Raw genomic sequence first — 25,179 nt, 5'->3', positions numbered from 1 at the left:
AAAAAACGCGGGCGGGCGGCCCCCAGCCACTCCACGGCATGTGGGATCTTCCCGGACCCGGGCACGAACCGGTGTCCCCCGCATTGGCAGGCGGACTCTCAACCACTGCGCCCCCAGGGAAGCCCAAGATCTTTTTTTTTTTTTTTTTTAATAATAAGAAAAGCTTGAAGAAAACTGCCATTTTAAAGTTGTAGGCAGTTATTCTTCAAATTGAGACAAATTTACTTTTGTGAAAGCAATTTGAGAGAGTTGTTCAGTTACACAGATGTAAAGAAAGGAAAGTATCTCTCCGTTGCTCTTGGACAAAACACCATTAAGTGACCATTTTCTTAAACTCCAATGTTAAGTGTTCTGGTTTGATAACGTAAATTGCTTTGAGAGGCAACTGACCACAGCAGTAAATGCCTTCATGTGGAGGTCCCTGGAAAATAATTTAATACCTGTTCATTAGAACCTGTTTGATAGGAACCTAAGAAAATCTCTTTAGTACACAGAGTCATAGTTCTTCAAACCAGTAGAAGGGAGCTCAAGTAAATTTTGTTTGAGAATTTAAAAGAATGAAATGATAGCTTACATGCAGGCAGGTGAGGCCTGTTTTTTGCTGTTGTTGTTATCGTTGTTTTTCAACCTATAATTCATTACCAAGTGTACAGATACTAGAAATTGTGTTATTTTTAAGACAGGACCTTTATCTCTCTGGTACACGTCTGGAATTCCAGTGCTTGAAACCGTGCTGTGGACATTAGCTAGTGTGAGTGCTTAGACTGTTAAATTAATAAATGAACAGATGAACAAATTTATAAAAAAATGAAATAGAAAAGACTCTGTCCAAGACTAATGGGGTGCAGCCAAAGCTACAATTTGTGGAAAAATCCATAAATTTAAAAGTTATAATTATTTTTAAATTGAAATTCAATGAACTAAGCATTTTGCTTAAATATTAGAACATGATGTAACCTTAAATAAAAAGTTAAGATAATAAAGTATGTGTAGAATGTGATCTTAATGATATAAAATTCAGGTTTATTCATAAAAATGAATATAATAAAAGGATGTGGTTAAAGGAATAAAATACAATCAAGTATAACAGATACTAATCTTATTTATGGGAATCCTATTTTATGTTTTATCACTTCTGATGAAAGTTTACAAACATTTATATAAGCTTTACAATTAAATAAATTATTTTTTTAAAATTTAGCACATGAAAATATATTATAGAAATAGAATTTTAAATATTATTTAGACCAATCCTCCCATTTACCAAAAAAAAAAAAAAAAAAAAGATTCTGAAAGCATAAAAATAAAGTAGCTTGTTCAAGTCAAATACTATCTAGAGACAGAGTTGAGATGAGATAATTTAATTCAGCAAATAATTTGTAAGAGTCTTTAGGTACCAGGCATCATGCTGAGTGCTGGTGAGGCAAGAGATAGATGAGCTCCAGGCTAGACATTTACAACCAGCCTCTTGTTTATAATTCCAGGTAGAAATAACAGCAGGAACAGGGTAAATAGTTGTACTTCATCTCTGGTGGACACTCTAAGATAATAGTAATGGTAGGGACAGAGAGGAGCTAAGCCTTGCTTGGGCAAAAGATCAAGAGGTCACATATTTCTCATCCTTGGGTTCAGGGAGACCTCGACTGCACATGTGCAGAAAGGCTCCTTGGAGGGTCAGAATGGGAGGGCCTTGAGTCAAAGAACAAGCAAGATGATTGGCCAGAGGAAAACAAAACCAGGAATACTACCCCTTTATAAATGATTTCAACTTCCCAAAGGCACGACTTTTTCTCTGAACTCACTCATGAGTCTGTCGGCGTGTAATCTACTTTTGTAATAAAGGCCTTACTTTCCTCTCTACCTTCCATCTCTTTGTCAGAATTCTTTTTTCAAGGCAGACAAGGACTGGGGTCCAGACTCTAGCCACTGCCCTTGTGGCCTAGTGGTTAGGACTTGGCACTCTCACTACTGTGACCAGGGCTCCATTGCTGGTCAGGCAACTAAGATCTTACTTCCAGCTACTGCTCACTGCTTTCTCTCAGAAATCACTGGAATACAAATTGATCCTATCCTCCACATATGTGAGATTCTAGTGAGCAGTTTAGATAAACAACTAGATTAACATCTGATATGTGCTATAATATAAGAAAAGACAGGGTGCTATGGAAGAGGATAAGTCACTCAAGCTGATAGCAAGCATATTACATAGTTTGGTCTATCTCCTTCTTAACATCAACAATTCTTTCCAAAAATCAGATGCGCTGAACAATATCTCTAACCAACAGCCTCTTTTCCATTATCAATGATGTTTTGCATGGTAGTAATGAACTGCTTTCCACAACATGTCTGCATAACACTATATCCCCATATTCCTTCACTTAAAAAAGTAAGCATTTATTTCTTGCTCACACACTTTTGTGTATAGATGGGGGTTTGGTTAACCTGGGCTGAGATGAACAGGGGTTGGTTCAGGCTGTGGGGTGAACCCAGCTTGCTCCATGTCTCTCATGGTTCTGAGACCACCAGCTCTCCTAGACCTTTTCATGAAGAAAGACAGTATGGCCCAAAACACCAAGACCAACCATACAAGCTCTTCTGTGTTCTGTCATATGATGTTCAGTAAGGTATGGCCACAAAAGGGGATAGAGTAGAGGCTCAAGAAAACAAAAATTTATTGTATCACAGGTCCTAGATACAGGAGGCACACAGCATGCCATGTAGGGCCACAGGGAGACACCCAAGGGTGGTCAGCAGGCAGAAAGCAGGAAACAGAGGGAAACTGAGGCTAGGGCAGGGTAAACAGTTGAGAACTGGCTAATCTGAATATTCTGACTGGCTCAAAGCTATAGGAGGGATCCCTAGTTGGGGGTACCTAGTTCTGGGATGTTTAAGGCAGAGGACTATCTCTCCAAAGCTGTAAGGGCCAGAGAGAGGAGGTAGGCTTCTTTTCATATCAAAGGAGGCTTCAGGCTGAGCCCTTTCTTACCTCTAAGAATTGGCTAACCCACGAAGGGGCAGTCTCTCCCTAGCCAGAAGGGAGTTCAAGCTGCCAAAATATCATAATATACAGAAATTTTAAAATATATATATTTAACACACAAGCATCTCTCAGGCCTCTGCTTGCCATGCATCTATCACCGTCCCATTGGTCAAAGCAAGTCACTTGACTGTGTCTACACATGATGGTAGATGTGTAGGCTATACTGCTTCAACAGGATACTGAAGAATCTACTGCACATTCTCCACCCCAAATCCTCAAGCAATTTCCTGAAATATAGGACACGGTGATATGACTATGTCAGTGGTCAAATTTTAACCACTAGGTGGAGTTTCAGGGGGCTCCGAGGAGCTCCGGTTCTTTGTGTCTCAGCACAGAAAGAATTCAGCGAGAGACAAAGTGATAGCTAAGAAGTATTAGGATAGGACACTTGAGAGGCTTACAAGCAGGCGGGCGAGACGGTGCTACACCTTGAGAACATAGTGGGCTACAGTTTTATAATCAAAGGAAAGGGGAGGAGGGGGAAAAGACCACCTTCCTCATTTTTGAGTAGACATCATGCTTCCATCATCAGTTCCTCCTCCAGGTCGTGGGGGAATTTTCTTGTCGCTATATGGTCAAGCCTGGACTAGTCATGGTGCGATGGAAATGAGCAAAAAGGCAGTACCATATGCTAAAAATGTTAAAGCATCTCAGGTTTTAGTATAATTTCAACTTTTCCTTATATTTTTGTTTTTAGTGTGTGCAGAGGAGCATGTCCTAGGCATCAATAACTTGCTGAGCTCACTGGGCAGGATGTGGGTCTCATGCCACCATTGTTTTATTGTTTTGGGCTATGTCTCATGCTTCTGTTGCATGGTTTTGTTGTTTGACTAGCCTGCTTGGCTTTGTGGTTAAGCAAACCTGCTTTCTTGAGTGATCATTAACTTACAGGGGTCTCCTGAACTTTTTTCCTTACTTACAATACCCTAGTGGGATTAACTATTTAATTACCTACTTTGTCCCTTTACTCTGTCCCTATCAAAATGATCACTTTAAATTGTAAAATGTTGAAAGTTTTCTCATCACCAATTAACATGTTTTCAACACGTTTATTAACATGCTTTGTATATGCGGTAACATCTTGTTTTTAATCATCTTTCTCAATCTCCTTGCTTCTCCATGATATTCTTTAAGGCTATCACAAAATCTATGCAAGAATAAGGGTTACATGGGAAAGTCACTGTGAAAACAGATTCAGGACTGGCATTTGGTGCCATAAAATGGTTCACACTGAGGAAACACTGGGCACATCATTCACTGGCAACAGTCTCCCAGAAGCACGTACTCTTTGTGACACTTGGCACAATTTTCAGTTTGTATGAAAGTGATTCTGGCATTCCAGCAGTTGTATTTGGATTGTAACTGAAGAATCTCCCTGCAAGTTATTTTCTTAAAAAAAAATATTTCATCGAACTTTGGGGGCATAAATATATATTTTTTGTCTTATATAAACATTTGAGGAGAAACATATTATTAAGAGAGAGATATATTCTATGAAGCTGGGACTAAGGGACATTCCTCCACAAAAGTGTTAACCAGGTAGACAGTTTGGGAGTTTGCTTATATATATATATATATATATATATATATATCAAGGGCCAGAATTTAAAGTCAAAGATTAAAATGCTCTCTTGACGAAGTGAGAGAGTGGCATGGACATATATACACTACCAAATGCAAAATAGATAGCTAGTGGGAAGCAGCCACATAGCCCAGGAAGATCAGCTCAATGCTTTGTGACCACCTAGAGAGGGTGGGAGGGAGACATAATGGGGGGGGGGTATGGGGATATACGTATACATATAGTTGATTCACTTTGTTATACAGCAGAATCTAACACACCATTGTAAAGCAATTATACTCCAATAAAGATGTTAAAAATAAATAAAGGAATCTGAGAAATTATAAAATAAAAATTAAAAAAATAAAATACTCTCTTGTCTATTACGTCAAGGTTGATATTAAATATAAAATGAATCATAATTTTGTGTACCAATATGGAAAGAAAAAACACAGCAATTGTATCACTGACTGAGATTCATCATATCAGGGATGTTAAAATGTGAAAGAAAAATCTATGCATCGAGGTATGGCTGGATCACATAACACAGACATGATGGTTGGAGGAAATAATATCATTGATTTAGCATTAAATCAATGCTAAATCATTTAGGGCTGCATTATGTTGGGTATTACAAGCCAAATGCACAAACTAAAACCTGGACTTTTAAACCAAGAGAGATAAAAAGCCATTGGACAGTTCTGAGTGGAGAACTGCCCTGATAAAATTTTCATTTAAGAGAATGTAATTTTGTTTGCAGTGCAGAAAAAGGAACAGGGATTCAGGCAAGAGTATGGGGCCAAAACTGAAGGGTTAGCTCCCAGTAATCCAGGTGAGAGATGATGGTGGTCCATCATGGTGGTGGACTTGGGAAAGAGTGAACAGATTTCAAGGTCACAGAGGAGAGAGAGCCAGGGCCAAGACCAGAACATTAATTAATTAATTCACTCAACCTTTACTGATGACACTTAGGTATTAAAGGTACAGAAATAAAAGACATACTCTTGTTCCATGAGAAGCTCTTGGGCTGGAGAACCAAACCTAGATAGGATGATTCATTTCAGTCTGTCATTGTGAGGTTTTAGCTCCCTATTTTTGAGGAGAAAACAGTTTGGGATCTTGACACCTTGTGGGGTGAAAATTAGGCCCTAAAAATCTCTATCACTTTCTCTAAAGTGGTCCTTCATGGAGCTGTCTCTGTTCTCTGGCCTTCAGGTGGGAAAGGCGTGGAAAGAAAAGTAAACTGTACTCTTTTTGGTGACCGTTCTCCCCATGGTAGGTGGAAGAAGGTGATTAGGAATATTCAACACAGCCTCCCCCAATTCTGGCTTTGGCATCAACCTAGCATTTGAAGTCTCTATTTGCTCCCTGTATTCTCTTTATTTTGTACTGTTACCATCACTGTTATTGCTATATTAGCAATACAATTAAATGATGGCTTAATTTCAAATGATATTACAAGGTTGTGGAAATTTTGACTCAAAATTCCATCTCTTATGTGATTCAAATCTTCATCTGATTTTATCAGGTGTCTTTTTTTTTTTTTTTTTTTTGTGGGATGGGAGAGGGTGAAGTTCAGTTAGCTTGTTACATAATCTTGCTGTTTGAGTTCAAAAGAATAGATTAATTTGTTGTTATTCCCTACTGGCATCTTCCTGAGGTGTCTGAAGTTAAACTGAGAAGAGGGGCAGCTGTAGTAAAAGCATCAGCAATCCCTCTTTTAGACAAATCTAAACATCCCCCTAATAAAAATCCCATTATCCACATGTTCATAAAACCACCACTAATCCACCTGCTCCAAAGCAGCTGAACTGGCAATTTCAGGCCTCCAAAGTTAAAAGGTGAGGGGAAAAAATGACAAAGAGAATAGAAAGAAACTAGCAAGAGAATAAAGCTAAAAATTTCATAAGGTGAGCGTCTCTGCATCTGTTTGTATATGTGGAGGCAGAAAAAAGCTGTGACTTATCTAATTTGATTCATCAGGGATTCTCTGAGCACTTAACAGCAAACCTAGTTCTTAGCACTGTCTCATTTCCACTGGGACCAAGAGGATTGTGGACTGTTCGGGATTAAAGCCACACCAACTGGGCCGAACATCCACGGGATTAGAGCAGTGCCCACACATTATTCCCACATAAAACAATCACATGGCATTTGAGTTGGTGATGTTATCTACCATCAAAACATTCTGCCTCATCTAATAAGTGTCACTCAAGATCACAGTGGAGGGGGCCAGAAAATATAGTAAAGTCTGGTCTATCACTTGCTAAATAACATAAGGAATAAATGTCAAAAATGAAAGAATAAAAGGAAGAAATGTAGTACACATTTACAATGTACCAGGCACTGTTCTAAGCATTTTATGTGTATCATGTCATGTAATTTGCACAAAGGCCCTGTGAGGTAGGTAAAACTTTGGAGAAATTAAGGTAGAGAGAAGTTAAGTAACTTCTTCAGGTCACAAAATTTGAAATCACAATGTAATCTGAAAGAGCCATCACACCACAAAACTGCCCCTCTATCATTTAAGACAAGAAAGACAGCATCTAAAGACATTTTGAAGTTGTTTATGCATGTTCTTCCATCGTCAAGCTTGGGGTTTTATTTCATGTCAGACGGCTCTTATGTAAAGTAAGGGCCTGTGAGGCAGAGATTATTAAGATTCCTTGAATTAATTAATTTATTCTTTCATCAGATCTTAAGTGATACTCATTACTTGATCAATACTTTCTCAGGGCTTAGAATAAAACAGTTTCTTTTATATGGCAGCAATATGTGAGTGGAATGTTGGAAAACCAATACAAAAAAATATAGGCATATAATTTTTATTGTAGTTTAGAAACAAAGGTTAAACAGGATCTGGGAATAGACAGAATGAGGATGGGAGAGTGAGAAGCTGATTTAGGCCAGGTGATAAGTGACAGCGTCTCTGCCGAGGTATCATCTGCAGTGACCTGAATTATGAGAAGTCATGAGCTATTCGCGTATCTGGGGGATGAGTATATTAGGCCAAGGAGGGATAGCTGTATTGGCTGCAGGGTGAGAGTATGTTTGATACATTCAAGGAACAGCAGGAGGAGAGTGTGGGAAGTGAGAAAAGAGGAACAGTAGGAAAAAAGTGATAAAAGGCCTGAGAAGTAAGAGAGGTTATGGAGCTCACGGCTCTATCAAATGGGATGCTCTAAGCATGGGAAGGGTATCAGCTTTTATTCTAGGTTTTAGGGAAAACTACTGGAGAAGTTTGGTGAATGGATCTGGCTCATGCTTAATAAGATAATTACGGTTGCTATGTGGAGAATAAATTGTAACAAATGTCACTGAAAGCAAGGAGAACAATAAAGAGGCTATTTCAAAATTCTAAGCCGTCGATGGTGGTGGCTTGGTCCAGAGCGGCAAAGATGAATGCTAAGAGAAGTGCTGAGATTCAGAATAGATTTTAAGTGTTAAGCGGACAGAATTTAGAATATAAGAAAAGGAGAAGTCGAGAGTGACTGCAATGTTTGTGGTCCGAGCAATGGGTCAGTTGTGGAGCTGTCACTTGAAACAGCAGACTGGCGGTGATGTAAGTTTGTGTTTGTGCACGTATGTGCATTCATACATGCATGTGTGTGTGGAGGGGTGTGTGTTTGGGGAATCAAGCGTTCTGGTGTGGAACATATTTGAGACCTCTGTTATCTCCCTTAAATGGAAACTCCACGGATGCAAGGACTCTGTCTTATTCACTGTGATAACACATAAAGCAGTGCTTGGCAATTATTATCAACTAAAAAAATAGTTTGCTGTATGAGATAATAAATAAACTTTTGAATGAAAATTGAGATGTTGCAGGCAATTGAGTCTAAACATTTGAAATTCAGAGGAGTTATTTGCATAGGGTTGCTATAAAACCACAGGACTGAATGAGACCCTGTTAGGAGTACATGTCAACAGGGAATAAAACTCCTCCAAGGACAGCTTTGTATGGCATTCAACTCAATATTTTGAAAGAAGTAAGAGAATAGCCAGCAAAGAAAACTGAGTATGTTCATTAAGTAAATGGGAAACAAGTTGAGTTGAGTGCTATTTCTCAGAAGCCAAGTGAAAACAGTGTTTCAACTGAGAATGGGCTTTTTTATTTGAAAATGTTGGAGTTATTTTTCTTTTTTTTCAACTAAGAAATATTTTTTTATTAAAGAGATTCTTTACCCTTTTAACCCTGGCATTCACATTTATTTTCTTTTTATTGAATTTTATTTTATTTTATTTTTTTATACAGCAGGTTCTTATTAGTTATCCATTTTATACATATTAGTGTATGTATGTCAAACCCAATCTCCCACTTTATGCCACCACCACCAGCCCCTCCCCACTTTCTCCCCTTGACGTCCATACGTTTGTTTTCTACACCTCAGTTTCTATTTCTGCCTAGCAAACCGGTTCATCTGTACCATTTTTCTAGATTCCACATATATGCGTTAATATACAATATTTTTATTTCTCTTTCAGACTTACTTCACTTTGTATGACAGTCTCTAGGTCCATCCACGTCTCTACAAATTATCCAATTTCATTTCTTTGTACGGCGGAGTAATATTCCATTGTATATATGTACCACCTCTTCTTTATCCATTTGTCTCTCAGTGGGCATTTAGGTTGCTTCCATGACCTGGCTATAGTAAATAGTGCTGCAATGAACATTGGGGTGCATGTGTCTTTTTGAATTATGGTTTTCTCTGGGTATATGCCCAGTAGAGGGATTGCTGGGTCATATGGTAATTCTATTTTTTGTATTTTAAGGAGCCTCCATATTGTTCTACATAGTGGCTGTATCAATTTACATTCGCACAAACAGTGCAAGAGGGTTCCCTTTTCTCCACACCCTCTCCAGCATTTGTTGTTTGTAGATTTTCTGATGATACCCATTCTAACCAGTGTGAGGTGAGACCTCATTGTAGTTTTGATTTGCATTTCTCTAATAATTAATGATGTTGAGCAGCTTTTCACGTACCTCTTGGCCATCTGTATGTCTTCTTCGGAGAAATGTCTTTTTAGGTCTTCTGCCCATTTTTTGATTAGGTTGTTTGTTTTTTTTAATATTGAGCTGCATGAGCTGTTTATATATTTTGGAAATTAATCCTTTGTTGGTTGATTCATTTGCAAATATATTCTCCCACTCTGAGGGTTGTCTTTTCATCTTGTTAATAGTTTCCTTTGCTGTGCAAAAGCTTTTAAGTTTCATTAGGTCTCATTTGGTTATTTTTGCTTTCATTTCCATTATTCTAGGAGATGGGATAAAAAAGATCTTGCTGTGATTTATGACAATGTGTGTTTTTCCTATGTTTTCCTCTAAGAGATTTATAGTGTCTGGTCTTACATTTAGGTCGTTAATCCATTTTGAGTTTATATATGTGTATGGTGTCATGGAATGTTCTAATTTCATTCTTTTACATGTAGCTGTCTTATGTACAAGACAGCTTATTACAAGCACCACTTATTGAAGAGACTGTTTTTTCTCCATTGTATATCCTTGCCTCTTTTGTCATAGATTAGTTGACCATAGGTGTGTGGGTTTATCTCTGGGCATTCTATCCTTTTCCATTGATCTATGTTTCCGTTTTTGTTCCAGTACCATATTGTCTTGATTACGGAAGGTTTGTAGTAGAGTCTGAAGTCAGGGAGTATGATTCCTCCAGCTCCGTTATTTTCCCTCAAGACTCCTTTGGCTATTTGGGGTCTTTTGTGTCTCCATACAAATTTTAAGATTTGTTTTTGTTCTAGTTCTGTAAAAAATGCCATTGGTAATTTAATAGGGATTGCATTGAATCTGTAGACTGCTTTGGGTAGTATAGTCATTTTGACAATATTGATTCTTCCAATCCAAGAACACGGTATATCTCTCCAACTGTTTGTGTCATCTTTGAATTCTTTCTATCAGTGTCTTATAGTTTTCGGAACACAGATTTTTACCTCCTTAGGTAGGTTTATGCCTAGATATTTTGTTATTTTTTTGCAATGGTGAATGGGATTGTTTCCTTAATTTCTCTTTCTGATCTTTTGTTGTCAGTGTATAGGAATGCAAAAGATTTCTGTGCATTAATTTTGTATGCTGCAACTTTACCAAATTCATTGATTAGGTCTAGTGGTTTTCTGGTGGCATATTTAGGCTTATTCATGTATAGTATCATGTCATCTGCAAACAGTGACAGTTTTACTTCTTTTCCAATTTGTATTCCTTTTATTTCTTTTTCTTCTCTGATTGCTGTGGTTAGGACTTCCAAAACTACTTTGAATAAAGGTGGTGAGATTGGACATCCTTGTCTTGTTCCTGATCTTAGAGGAAATGCTTTCAGTTTTTCATCATTGAGAATGATGTTTTCTGTAGTTTGTTGTATATGGCCTTTATTATGTTGAGGTAGGTTCCCTCTGTACCCAATTTCTGGAGACTTTTATCATAAATGGGTGCTGAATTTTGTCAAAAGTTTTTTTTTTTTTTGCATCTATTGAGATGATCATATGGTTTTTATTCTTCAATTTGTTAATATAGTGTATCACATTGTCTCATTGATTGACTTACATATATTGAAGAATCCTTGCATCCCTAGGATAAATCCCACTTGATCATGGTGTATGATCCTTTTAATGTGTTGTTGGATTCTGTTTGCTAGTATTTTGTTGAGGATTTTTGCATCTATATTCATTAGTGATATTGGCCTGTAATTTCTTTTTTTGTAGTATCTTTATCTGGTTTTGGTATCAGGGTGATGGTAGCTTCATAGAATGAGTTTGAGAGTGTTCCTTCCTCTGAAATTTTTTGGATGAGTTTGAGAAGGATGGGTTTTAACTCTACTCTAAATATTTGATAGAAATCAGCTTTGAAGCCATTTGGTTCTGGAATATTATTTGTTGGGAGATTTTTTAATCATAGTTTCAATTTCATTACTTGTGACTGGTCTCTTCATATTTTCTATTTCTTCCTGGCTCAGCCTTAGAAGTTATACCTTTCTAAGAATTTGCCCATTTCTTCCAGGTTGTCCATTTTATTGACATAGAGTTCCTTGTAGTAGTGTCTTATGATGCTTTGTATTTCTGCAGTGTCTGTTGTAACTTCTCCTTTTTCATTTCTAATTTTGTTGATTTTAGTCCTCTCCCTCTTTTTCTTGATGAGTCTGGCTAAAGTCTTATCAATTTTGTTTATCTTCTCAAAGAACGAGCTTTTTGTTTTACTGATCTTTGCTATTGTTTTCTTTGTTTCTATTTCTTTTATTTCTGCTCTGATCTTTATGATTTCTTTCCTTCTACTAACTTTGGGTTTTGTTTGTTTTTCTTTCTCTAGTTCTTTTAGGTGTAAGGTTAGATTGTTTATTTGAGATTTTTCTTGTTTCTTAAGGCAGGATTGTATTGCTATAAACTTCACTCTTAGAACAGCTTTTGCTTCATCCCATAGGTTTTGAATATTTATGTTTTCATTGTCATTTGTCTCTAGTTATTTTTTCATTTCCTCTTTGATTTATTCAGTGATCTCTTGGTTATTTAGTAACGTATTGTCTAGCCTCCATTTGTTTCTGTTTTTTACGTTTTTTCCCTGTAATTTATTTCTAATCTCATAATATTGTGTTTGGAAAAGGTGCTTCATATGATTTCTATTTTCTTAAATTTACCATGAATTGACATGTGACTCAAGATGTGATCTATCCAGGAAAATGTGTGTGCACTTGAGAAGAAAGTTCAATCTGCTGTTTTTGCATGGAATGTCCTATAAATATCCATTAAATATATCTGGTCTGTTGTGTCATTTAAAGCTTGTGTTTCCTTATTAATTTTCTGTCTGGATGATCTGTCCATTGGTGTAAGTGAGATGTTAAAGTCCCCCACTACTATTATGTTACTGTCGATTTCCTCTTTTATAACTGTTAGCAGTTGTCTTATGTATTGAGGTGCTCTTATATTGGGTGCATATATATTTGTAATTGTTATATCTTCTTCTTGTATTGATCCTTTGATCATTATGTAGTGTCCTTCCTTGTCTGTTGTAACATTCTTTAAAGTCTATTTTATCTGATATGAGTATAGCTACTCCAGCTTTATTTTGATTTCCATTTGAATGGAATATCTTTTTCCATCCCCTCACTTTCAGTCTGTATGTGTCCCGAGGTCTGAAGTGGGTCTCTTGTAGACAGCATATATATGTGTCTTGTTTATGCATCCATTCAGTGAGCCTGCATCTTTTGGTTGGAGAATTTAATCCATTCACATTTAAGGTAATTATCAATATGTATGTTCCTAATACCATTTTCTTAATTGTTTTGTGTTTGTTTTTGTAGGGCCTTTTCTTTTCTTGCGTTTCCCACTTTGAGAAATCCTTTTAGCATTTGTTGTAGAGTTGGTTTGGTGGTGCTGAATTCTCCTAACTTATGCTTGTCTGTAAAGATTTTGATTTCTCTGTTGAATCTGAATGAGATTCTTGCCAGGTAAACTATTCTTTGTTGTACGTTCTTTCCTTTCATCATTTTAAATATACCATGCCACTCCCTTCTGGCTTGTAGAGTTTCTGCTGAGAAATCAGCTGTTAACCGTATGATGGGAGTTCCCTTGTATATTATTTGTTGTTGTCCCCTTGTTGCTTTTAATACATTTTCTTTGTCTTTAATTTTTGTCAATTTCATTACTATGTGTCTCAGCATGTTTCTCCTTGGGTTTATCCTGCCTGGGACTCTCTGTGCTTCTTGGGTTTGGGTGGCTGTTTCTTTTCCCATGTTAAGGCAGTTTTTGACTATAATCTGTTCAAATATTTTCTCTGGTCCTTTCTGTCTCTCTTCTCCTTCTAGGACCCCTATAGTGCGAATATTGGTGCATTTAATGTTGTCCCAGAAGTCTCTTAGGCTGTCTTCATTTCTTTTCATTCATTTTTCTTTTTTCTATTCCATGGCACTGAATTCCACCATTCTATCTTCCAGGTCACTTATCTGTTCTTCTCCCTCAGTTATTCTGCAATTGATTCCTTTTAGTTTATTTTTCATTTCAGTTATTGTGTTGTCCGTCTCTGTTTGTTTGTTCTTTAATTCTTCTAGGTGTTTGTTGTTTAATTCTTCTAGGTCTTTGTTAAACATTTCTTGCTTCTTCTCGATCTTTGCCTCCATTCTTTTTCCGAGGTCCTGGATCATCTTCACTATATTATTCTGAATACTTTTTCTGGTAAGTTGCCTATCTCCAGTTCATTTAGTTGTTTTTCTGGGGTTCTATATTGTTCCTTCATCTGGTACATAGTCCTTTGCCTTTTTATTTTGTCTTTCTTTCTGTGAATTTGGTTTTTTTTCCACAGGCTGCAGGATTGTAGCTCTTCTTGCATCTGCTGTCTGCTCTCTCATGGATGAGCCTCTCTAAGAGGCTTGTGCAAGCTTCCTGATAGGAGGGACTGGTGGTGGGTAGAGCTGGGTGTTGCTCTGGTGGGCAGAGCTCAGTAAAACTTTAATCTGCTTGTCTGCTGATGGGTGGGGCTGAGTTCCCTCCCTGTTGGTTGTTTGGCCTGAGGTGACCCAGCACTGTGGGTTACAGGCTCTTTGGTGGTGGACTCTGGGAGGGCTCATGCCAAGGAGTACTTCCCAGAACTTCTGCTACCAGTGTCCTTGTCCCCATGGTCACCCACAGCCACCACCTGCCTCTGCCCGAGACCCTGCAACACTAGCAGTTAGGTCTGGTTCAGTCTCCTATGGGGTCACTGTTCCTCCCCCCTGGGTCCTGATGCACACACTACTTTGTGTGTGTCCTCCAAGAGTGGAGTCTCTGTTTCCTCCAGTCCTGTCAAATTCCTGCAGTCAAATCCCACTGGCCTTCAAAGTCTGATTCTCTGGGAATTCCTCCTCCTGTTGCCAGATCTCCAGGTTGGGAAGTCTGAATTGAGGCTCAGAACCTTCACTCCAGTGTGGGACTTCTGTAGTATAATCATTCTCCTGTTTGTGATTCACCTACCCAGTGGTTATGGGATTTGATTTCATTGTGATTGCGCCCCTCCTACCATCTCATTGCGGCTTCTCCCTTGTTTCAGATGTGGGGTATCTTTTCTTGTGAGTTCCAGTGTCTTCCTGTCAATGATTGTTCAGCAGTTTGTTGTGATCCTGGTGTTCTCACAAGAGGGAGTAAGTGTACGTCCTTCTACTCCTCCATCTTGAACCAATCTCTTGGAAGTTATTCTAATTAAAAATAATCTTCTCTAGATAAAGCTAGGAAAACATTATTAATATCTGTTTTATGGCAGGTTAAAAATCTTGTGTTGAAGTTACATGCAGAATTTTTTTTTCATCTTCTTTCTTAAAATACATGTATCTAACACAACTGTGGGCTACTGTAAGAACATTGGCTAGAAAATTATTTGATACATCCCCATTCACTCTCTGAAGAGCACTCATTAATTTACCTGGTTATCTGGTGTAGGGTGACCATATGCATTTTTGAAAAACTCTGACATGTATAAAAGTGAAAGGGGGCACCATTTCTAACTATGTCAGGACAACAGGCATTCTTCCTGATTTTCTCAGAGAAACCAGGATGTATGGTCATCCTGTCAAGCTGAGGCCTCAGACAATACAAATAATCATGGTACAAGGAGAGAAATGAAGATGTGCATTTCCATGGGGCAGAAATAAATGTCCTCAGTGGTCTGCAGTCAGCAGACAGCATTCAATGAGGAGGAAATCAGGTTGAGGCAAATAGCAGGAGGTCCCAGGTTCTGAAGGAGGGGTGTGGTGTGATTATGTATCCAGAGGGGGAAACAGAGAGGTGCTAATAGAAATAGCAATGGGTGAGTGCCCTCAAATGGTAATATGCATGAACATAAACAATCTTTGGTGAGAGAAAACAAACAGTGACAGTTTTACAGTTCTGCCATAGCTGGTTTCTTTTTCTGATTATCTTTTGTTTATCTTTCACCTCTAAGAAATTTTACATCTAAGAAATGTCACAAATTGTCTTGTTTTACAGAACACTGGACAAGGGGTCCAAATATTTATTTTCTCGGCCCAGCTCTTGGATAAATTACTTATGAGATCTTAAGCAAATCATTTGCTATCTCAAATTTTCAAATTCTTCCTGTGCAAACAAAGTAAATAAGAAGAGTAATATCCCTCATAGGATTGCGGTAAGGATCCAGTGACATTATTTGTGCAAACTTCATTATTTATAAAGCCCCTTAAAATCGGGAGATTTAGTTTATTCTAAAATTAATGACTTATTTTGATACTTCCCAGACAACAGACTAAAAGCAACACTTGAGGGTGTTAACCGTTGTCCAGCTGTTCACATTCCCAATAATTCATAAAAGGAGTCACAGATTGAATGCCTTTGTGACTACAATATTATGCCATGTGAATTTTCAGAAGTTAGCCATTGAGTTTCCACCTTAAGGCAGAATGCTACTCTGTTTATGGATTTGGAAATATAAGCATGTTGTTTTATAATGCCTCTTCTAGTGGCACTTTGGTACTTGTTACTTCTGCCTGGAACATTCTTTCCTTCTTTCTGTTAATAACTAGTCAACTCTTATATGTGTCAAGCCCCAGATAAAATAGGTACCTTTTATGTTGTCAAGGCCTACTTTAGGGACAAGTGCAAGGGCATAGTGATATTAAGGGGTAGGTGTGGTGGGTACCTCAAAGATGCTTGTCTTTTCCAATTCCCATGTAGTTTTAAAAGGATGTGGAAGAGTGCCAGCAAATTGTATAGCACCTGAGCACATTTTACCCTTGCTATGTGACTGATCTTTTTGTCAGGAGTCAGAACACCTGGCTACTCGTTTTTGCCCCATAACTTGCTAAATATGTGGTTATAGGCAAACCACTTAACTGCTTCCTTAATAAAATGGAAATGATGCCTCTGTGTGCTCTTTCACATAATGGATGTTAAGAATCTCTGCTTACCTCTAAATGGATTAAATCATAATCGATTGAAATAATGTAAAGATTCTTCTGGAGTACTAAATTTTTTTTTTTTTTTTTTTTTGCGGTACACGGGCCTCTCACTGTTGTGGCCTCTCCCATTGCGGAGCACAGGCTCTGGACGCGCAGGCTCAGCAGCCATGGCTCATGGGCCCAGCCGCTCTGCGGCATGTGGGATCCTCCCCGACCTGGGCACGAACCTGTGTCCCCTGCGTTGGCAGGTGGACTCTCAACCACTGCACCACCAGGGAAGCCCTGGAGTACTAACTTTTATAATATGATTTATACATTAAAATGATTATTTTATTTCATTTTTAAGTAAACTGTAAAAATAGAGCAACATATGACTTGCTGGATTAGAATACATTTTTTAACTGTTTCTGAAAAAACTTGGCATGTATCTATTAGAAAAACCACTTCCACAAAGTACTTCTTTGCAAAAGGCCAACAGAGAGACACTAACAGATGTGTGAATTTTTACAACTCAAATGGTGGCAGCTGGGCCAGGCTACATATTTTGCTGAGACCCACAGGCAGGAAAGAGGCCAAATGAGAAAAAAATAGACCTCTACTGAGTATAGACTGAGGGGCGTAAAGGTGAAGCTAAATTATGAGAAGTGGTTCTGGAGTGAAGCATTTGCCTATTTTATCTGGACGTACTGAAAGCATGCTGTAAATAAGTACGGTACCCAAGCACATGATGTCATTATGAATCTTGAGAGCCCTTAGGCAACAGACTGGATGTGCGAGATGGTTTAAAGAACAAAGTGGGTCAAAGGGAAAAATATCATAATGTTTAATGCATTCAGCAAAGACAGACATTTTTATGCCAGCCGGTCAGACACAGACATTAACAAATGTTGAGCAGAAAAAAATGAAGCAGCATTCTGTCCAAAACAAAGGCGCTCTCCCCAAATCACAAATCAAGTACAGATGTGAGGGGCTTTTGGCAATAAAAAGAACACCATTGCTGATTTGGGATCACAAGTTAAGAGGTAAGAAGTGTATCCTTGGGCACTTGTGGAAAGACAAATATTCAAGGATGAATCTAAACAAAAAGATGACTGGCTTTGTGGGATATAAATAAGAAAGTTTTACCAAAACACAATTGCTCTTTACCTTCTCTTCCTGAAGAAAAATTCAGACAGAGAAGACAGATATGTAGAATGTTAGCCTCAGGAAGAACTCCTTGGTTTTAAGCAAATGCATAGGTGGAGAGATAGGAGCAAAAATATTTAATGTTGTAGGGCCGCCATACTCTAGAAAATACTGTTACTTATGATTATTTCTGAGATTCTATTAACTCCAGAATTCTATCAATCTAACAATAAAAAGAGAATATTTTGAGAGGCTTGCCATCAGAGGAAAATGGGAGAAGCTTTTACAGTCCTGTTTTATTGGGTGGGGGGAGCTATTTGTTTGTGCTTAATTTGCCATGGATGCCCTAAGTCAGCTTTTCTCTGAATGCTCTTGGTGAGTATAAAATTGATGTTCTATCTCTTGCTTTGAGAATCACTGTATATAAGCTTAAACTTGTTTAATGTGGTTTGCTAAGCAAATTACTTAAATCAGGAGATCCTTATGTATATTTTTCCAATATACTTCTGCTCTGAAGACCTAGCAGAGCCTTACCAGCCACACTCTTTGTTGCACGTGGAAGATGGGGCCTTTTTATAGCCCCAAAGATGGCTCACATGACTTCTAAACCTCTCCTTCCTGATTTGTCCAGTTTGTCTCTCTCCTGGAGGCCTTCAAGGCTGCGGCTGTGCTTGTCTCACTCTTCCCGAAACCTTCTTCCTTCTGTTAATTGACCTTCTTTGAAGTATTTCATAGGCTCTGGGTTTCCTAAGCTTGGATAGAATTAAAATCATGTAGCAAGTTTGCTAAAATACAGATAGCCAGGCCTTACCCTGAAACAACTGACTCAAACAGTGCAGTCAGGGAGGAATTGGGAAACTGAGTATTTAAACTACTGCTGGTTAGGACTTCCCTGGTGGTGCAGTGGTTGAGAGTCTGCCTGCCGATGCAGGGAACACGGGTTCGTGCCCCGGTCCGGGAAGATCCCACATGCCACAGAGGGGCTAGGCCCGTGAGCCATGGCCACTGAGCCTGCGCATCCGGATCCTGTGCTCTGCAACGGGAGAGGCCACGGCAGTGAGAGGCCCGCGTACCGCAAAAAAAAAAAAAAAAAAAAAACTACTGCTGGTACTCCTCATCTCTCCCTGGCGTTCACTGCATCAAGCCCTTAGGCGTCCAGGAAACAGATTGGCTTCATATCCAGTCACTAAAAATTACTCATTCTAAGTCTTGTTTTCCTCATATTTAAATGCCAACATATTGCCTGTCGCTTAGTATGGGTCCAAGAAAAAGTTTACATTATCATTCTTATTATTATCTCTAAACTATTCACTTTATTTTGGATATAAATCTAGTTCTTGTTTTCTTTCAGAGGAATATCTACTAGAATTTTTATGAAACTATTAATAGTAGTAATAATGGTAGGCAGCAACTATTGAGATAAGTATGTGTCAGGCACTCTTCAAAGACTGTACATTTAATCATCACTACAATCCTATAATGAAAGTACAACCATTATCCCTATTTTATAAATGAAAGAATTGAGACTGAACATTCTTCCCAGGGTTTTGAAAGTTAGAAGCAGACCTAACATTCAACCCCAGGGCATTGAACCCCACTGTGCTTTAACCACCATCTATGCTGAAGTGAGCTTCATTGCCATAGCATAGAGCTATAGCAGAGAACATTCCCCAAGTTTTCTTTGATGACACATTACTTAGCCAGGCTCAGGAGTCTAGCCCTACTAAATCTTAATAACAGTTGTATGATAAAATATCTTAAGCATAGAGATACAAGGTAGAAGTTGAATTGTCCTTACCAGAATATGGTGAGACTAGGTAGTATAGCTTGTTGGGTAGTATAGCTTAATATCTGAGAGGGTGGAACTAGAATCAAGATTACATAGGTCCCAATCTTGCCTTTGTCTCAAGGCTACTTAATCTCTTTAAGGCTCAGTAGCCTCTTCTGAAAGAAAGATAATGTTATATGCCTCATAATGTTTTTGTGAAGTGTATGCAAAAGTGCTTAGTAAGTTCTCCATAAATGGAAGTCATCATCATTACCATTATTATGCATCTTGGAAGGCCCCAAAGAACTCTTAAGGCGACAATAGCTGCCAATGACACTAAAGAAAGAAACAAAGGAGAGCTTTCCCTTAGTTATGTGTTCAAACCTAGGAGTATTAATAAGAAAACAGCAGGACAGCAATAGAGAAAATGAAAGGCAGAAGGCAACATATTTATAAAAAAAGAAAACTCATTACCATGCACATGTATTTAGAGATTCTGCATATTTATTTCAGAGTGAAAGATTTTATTAATAAAAATGTTAATTAACATTTAAAATGGCAAACAATGCCAATGGAAACCTTTAATAGTTCAATTACATCTAAGTAGTTGTCACTTGTTTTAGTTACACTAACCTTAATTTTGTAGTTTAATATGTCTTTATTCCAAAGAGTATATGGATAAATACTTTTAACAAAATATTTGACATATTTATTTTCATTTTTTATTTTGCTTTTTACTCTTCAATGATTAGAATTTAAAGGCCAGTACTACTTGACATAAAACACATTGATGAGTCATTAAGCTAATTATCAAAATCCTATTAAAATATTTTAGAAGTACCTGTAAATAAAATATATAATTATGAAGCTTAACATCATTAATTATTTAAATTTAATTTATAATTTATTTTAAAAATTAACTGTTAAGTCAAAAATGTCAAGCATATTAAATTGCTGGCCTGAGAGAAGCCCTAAGAGGGAAACAGAGAAATTCTCTTTTCGTAGAAGATTAAATAATCCAAAAAGGACTTGGTCTCCTGGGACCAAAGCTGTGTTAAAACTCTTAGAAGATAGACATTTCACAACAACCTCCCTACAGCAAGTAGTGTGAATTAATCATTGGTTGTTATATTAACTATTTTAAAATTCTTGAAATAGGAACTCAGATTTCCAGTTCATATTTACAGAAATAATTCTCCTATTAATGGATTCTGGTTCAAACAAAACAGAACCAACATGAGGCAGTGGAGAAAAATTGTTGACCTTTGGAGATCAATCTCAGTGTTCTGATAGATTTTGCCTTTCTATATCAAGTGCTATAGCTTTTTCTAGTAACACAGGTAGAGCCTACTGGAGGCCTCAGATCATTCATTTGTTCCACAAATGCTCACTGAATGGCAACTACTGTAGAGGAAATTCAAATACAAAGATGAATAAACATTCACTCCTGTAATGAACATTGGGGTATGTGTATCTTTTCAAATTATAGTTTTTCTCCAGATATGCCCAGGAGTGGGATTGCAGGATGTTCACTGCAGCACTGTTTATAATACCCAAGAATGGAAGCAACCTAATTGTCAATTGACAGATGAATGGATAAAGAGGATGTGGTATATATATATATATATATATATACACACACACACACACACACACACACACACACACACACACACACACAATGGAATATTACTCAGCCATAAAAAAGAATGAAATAATGCCACTTGCAGCAACATTCATGGACCTAGAGACAATCATACTAAGTGAAGTAAACAAGACAGAGAAAGACAAATATATGATATTGCTTATTTGTGGAATATAAAAACAAAATAAAATAAATAAGATACAAATGAACTTATTTACAAAGCAGAAAAAGACCCACAGACCTAGAAAACAAATTTATGGTTACCAACGGGGAAGCGGGGGGGATAAATTAGAGGTTGAGATTAACATATACACACTACCATATATAAAATAGATAACCAACAAGGACCTACTCCATGGCACAGGGAACCATATGCAATATTTTGTAATAACCTATAAGGGAAAATAATCTGAAATATGATAGGTAGATAGATAGATAGATAGATAGATATAACTGAATCATTGTTCTGTACACCTGAAACTAACACAACGTTGTAAATCAACTATACTTCAATAGGAAAAAATTTTTAAAACAAAATATTCACTCCTGGTTGATTACTATTTGATGTTTAAGATTTATCAGCAGAGGGCTTCCCTGGTGGCACAGTGGTTGAGAGTACGCCTGCCGATGCAGGGGACGTGGGTTCATGCCCCGGTCTGGGAAGATCCCACATGCCGCGGAGCGGCTAGGCCCGTGAGCTATGGCCGCTGAGCCTGTGCGTCCGGAGCCTGTTGCTCCTCAACTGGAGAGGCCACAACAGTGAGAGGCCCGTGTACTGCAAAAAAAAAAAAAAAAAAAAAAAAGATTTATCAGCGGAGATTTAATCTATCAGAGAGAGGTTTGGGGAGATTTCTCCAGGAAGTGACACCTGAGCTGATCTGCAGGATGATATCTGTGGTGAGAATCAGAGAGAAGGGCATTCAAGGCAATGAAAACAACACAGGCAAGGGACATGTAGAGGGAGGAAGCCTGGCAAATGCAAATGGAAGAACAAGGTCATTGAGGCTGGAAGCAGCCAGCAGAAAGCCTGGTGCAGTAAGCCATGAGAGGAGTAGAGGAGGCAGGCCACGCAAGGAGTGGGGGAGACTAAGGACACCGTTAAATGATTTTAATAGGTGAGCGAACTGACAAGTTTAGTCTTTTGAGAGAATCTTTTGGCTGCTGAATGGAGAATGGATCCAAGGATGCCAAAGTGAATGTGCACTGATTATTCAGGTGGGTTTATCAGAGTCTGGGCAAGAAATAATAATGATCTTGATCTTCACATTGTTGTCAATGGAGCTTTTTGCAATGACAGAAATCTTCTAATCTGCATGGATACAGATGCCATTAGCTACATGTGGCTATTCAGCACTTAAATGTGGCTAGTGAGACTGAGAAATTGTTTTATTTAATATTAATTATTTCAAATTTATGTTTAAAAAGTCACATGTAAAAGAAAGCCACATGTAGCTGGTGGCTAATATATTGGACAGTACTGCTCTAGGGGATTACAGTCTTGGGTATTAAATGATTCCAAGACAATGCAAAATGTACCAGACCTTATAGTTCACAGTGGGAAAGGAAACAGAGATGACTTGAGCAGTGTCATCCTGCTACTACTTGGAAAAGTCAAGATTTTAACCAAATTATTTAGTCTCCAGACCCTATTCTCATTCTCCTTTTTATTGGTCTTTCTTTCATAAGAGGTCAAAGGTCAAAGAAATGTGACTTTTCCCTACCTGAGCAACTTTAGGATCTCCATAAGTTGTGGTGTCCCAGGGTAATTTGGTTTCACACTAGTTAACCCACTATAATATTAATGGCATCCCTTCACACTCTCAACAGTGTCCTGATTTGGATGATAAATTATATAGTCATCCTAGCCAACTGCTACTGAATATGTCAGATTTTTTGCACAAAATACATTTGAAAAAACAAGTCGTGGAAGATGAAATACAGCCTCAAATTCCTTGGTAAAAGTTTCCACTGGAAAGTTTTAAAACATTGTAGAGTACAAAATAAATTATATTTGTTGAATAGTAAACTAACATTGTATGAAGTTGACGACTATTAAAACTACTTGAGTAGTTAAGTTTTTGTCAGGTTCTCTTTAGTGAAGTCAGTTAAGTGACTCATTAATTCTTATTTGCCTCACTTTTCCTGTAAATAACTTATTAACCACCCACTACTTCTTCTGTGACTGATTAAATGGTATAAACCTTGAGAAAAACAACATGAATGACATAAATGCCAAGAATCATTTGAAATGTGGAAACATATTTAACAGAGAGTTTCTGTTTATGACTCTTACAAACATACTTAAGGAAGTGCATAGTTTAATAATATCAATAATTAACTAGGATTGGGATAAATCCTTCATTTTCTTAATTCTTATGATATAGCCTATTTTTAGGAGCTTAATATAGGAAACATGGTAGGTCAAACAAATACAGAAAAGGGCAACATACTGCTGCAATGACATCAAATAGATGTGTCAGTGTCAAACTGATCTGAAAGACAGAGACAATTCAGAGCAGGAGGGTGTAAAAGACTGTAAGAAATAATAAAGTGAAAGATGTGAAGCTCTGACTCAGTTTCCCATGCTGACTGTGTCTTCATTCTTCATTAATCCTTCCTGCATTCTGAACATCAATGACATTTTTCAAAGTGATGGAAAACATTATTCCATGAATTTTTAAAATCTTTGCTGCCCAAGTGTACTGCCTCAATTTGAGAGAAAGTTGAGTTTAGTAGTCACAAAGGAAAGGATCATTCTTGTGTAGATAGGGAGGCTTGAGGGAGCTGTAGGAACACATATAACAGTTGGTTATACATGCTCCCAAATTATAATGTTAGAATAAAAAACCAAAAGACCAAGAGGCAGCAAACAGGCAATTTAATCCATAGCTGCATCCACGGGGAATACATTTGCTCAGGAGTCACAGATGTAATCATGGGATAAAGGATTTTAGTTAAGTGAGGAATACTTCCCCAAGTAGCATCCTGAACAAAAGCTGTTTTCCCAAGAAAATCTTGGGTGATAGATAAAACTCCTCCAAACATGCGAGTCCTACACACACACATGCACACACACAATTTGTTGTGTCAGAGGAATGGTTTCCTGTGTTTTCATGGATTTTTGCACAAGCAAACAAGTGAAAAGCAAAGCAACTCTTACAGAACACAGATTAATGGAAAGTGTCATTCAAATCTCACTTACGCTGGATATAATGCAATGTACATTGGATTACAATGAATTTGCTGCTCTCACAACATATTTGGTAAAAATTAGTGTGAATTGTAGACTGATGTGAGCCACAGAATAGGGTCAGTACATCACACAAATCCAAGGGCAGAAGAAAACCTTGGTGGGAACCAGATCAGAGATTACCCTGTTATTCATGGCTGCCCCTTTTTCCAATATACTGGCAAGCAGAGATTGGAAATTATCATCAAATCTACTCTAGGTGATAGCTGTAAATTATTTGTAATCAATGCATATACTTATACTTTACTATTTCAGATGTTCAGGAGTGATCTTAACATGATTCTTCTCACGTAGGTAATGAATTCTGAGCACACAGGGTGAGGCTGAGGTGTTCAGGGATTTCTCTTCACCTCCCTCAAGACTCAGACCATGATTTTTCTGTCATCCAACACTTACCTATGTTTTCTAGCTATGGTGCCCTCTTTAGGCTGACGTTTTCTGAATTTCCTTATTGGTGGCCCACATAGGAACTTCTGTTGCCAATATTGCTCAAGACCTATTTCTCATTTACAGTGTGTGATTTATTTAGTTTTAACTCTATGTGACTTTTTTAAGTTTGGTGCCCTGGTCTCATGTGACATGTGTCCCACATTGATTGTTATTTTTTATTACTTATACTTTCTTTGTAAGGATGTATTCTTCATATACTTAGGGTACATAAACAGCATTTCTTATGAAATGGTTTCTGAACTGTGCTCATTCCTGTTTCAATGTGCAACATACACCAAGAAAGGTGAGGACAAGGGACAATCTAACATAAATATTGGGAGGGCTAATTTCAGGGAAAGAAATGATGCTGAAAAGTTGATGAAGAAACTTCTGATACCTAGCATACATACTATGAATCAGTGGAAAATTAAAATAATCCGGATTCAAACTTTGCTTTTTTTGTATCACTGACTGTAACACGA

Source organism: Lipotes vexillifer, unplaced genomic scaffold (genome assembly GCF_000442215.2).
Source record: "Lipotes vexillifer unplaced genomic scaffold, Lipotes_vexillifer_v1.1 scaffold488, whole genome shotgun sequence".
In the NCBI taxonomy this organism is placed as follows: Eukaryota; Metazoa; Chordata; class Mammalia; order Artiodactyla; family Lipotidae; genus Lipotes; species Lipotes vexillifer.
The sequence above is the reverse complement of the archived record's forward strand: the minus strand, read 5'-3'. Positions refer to the sequence as shown.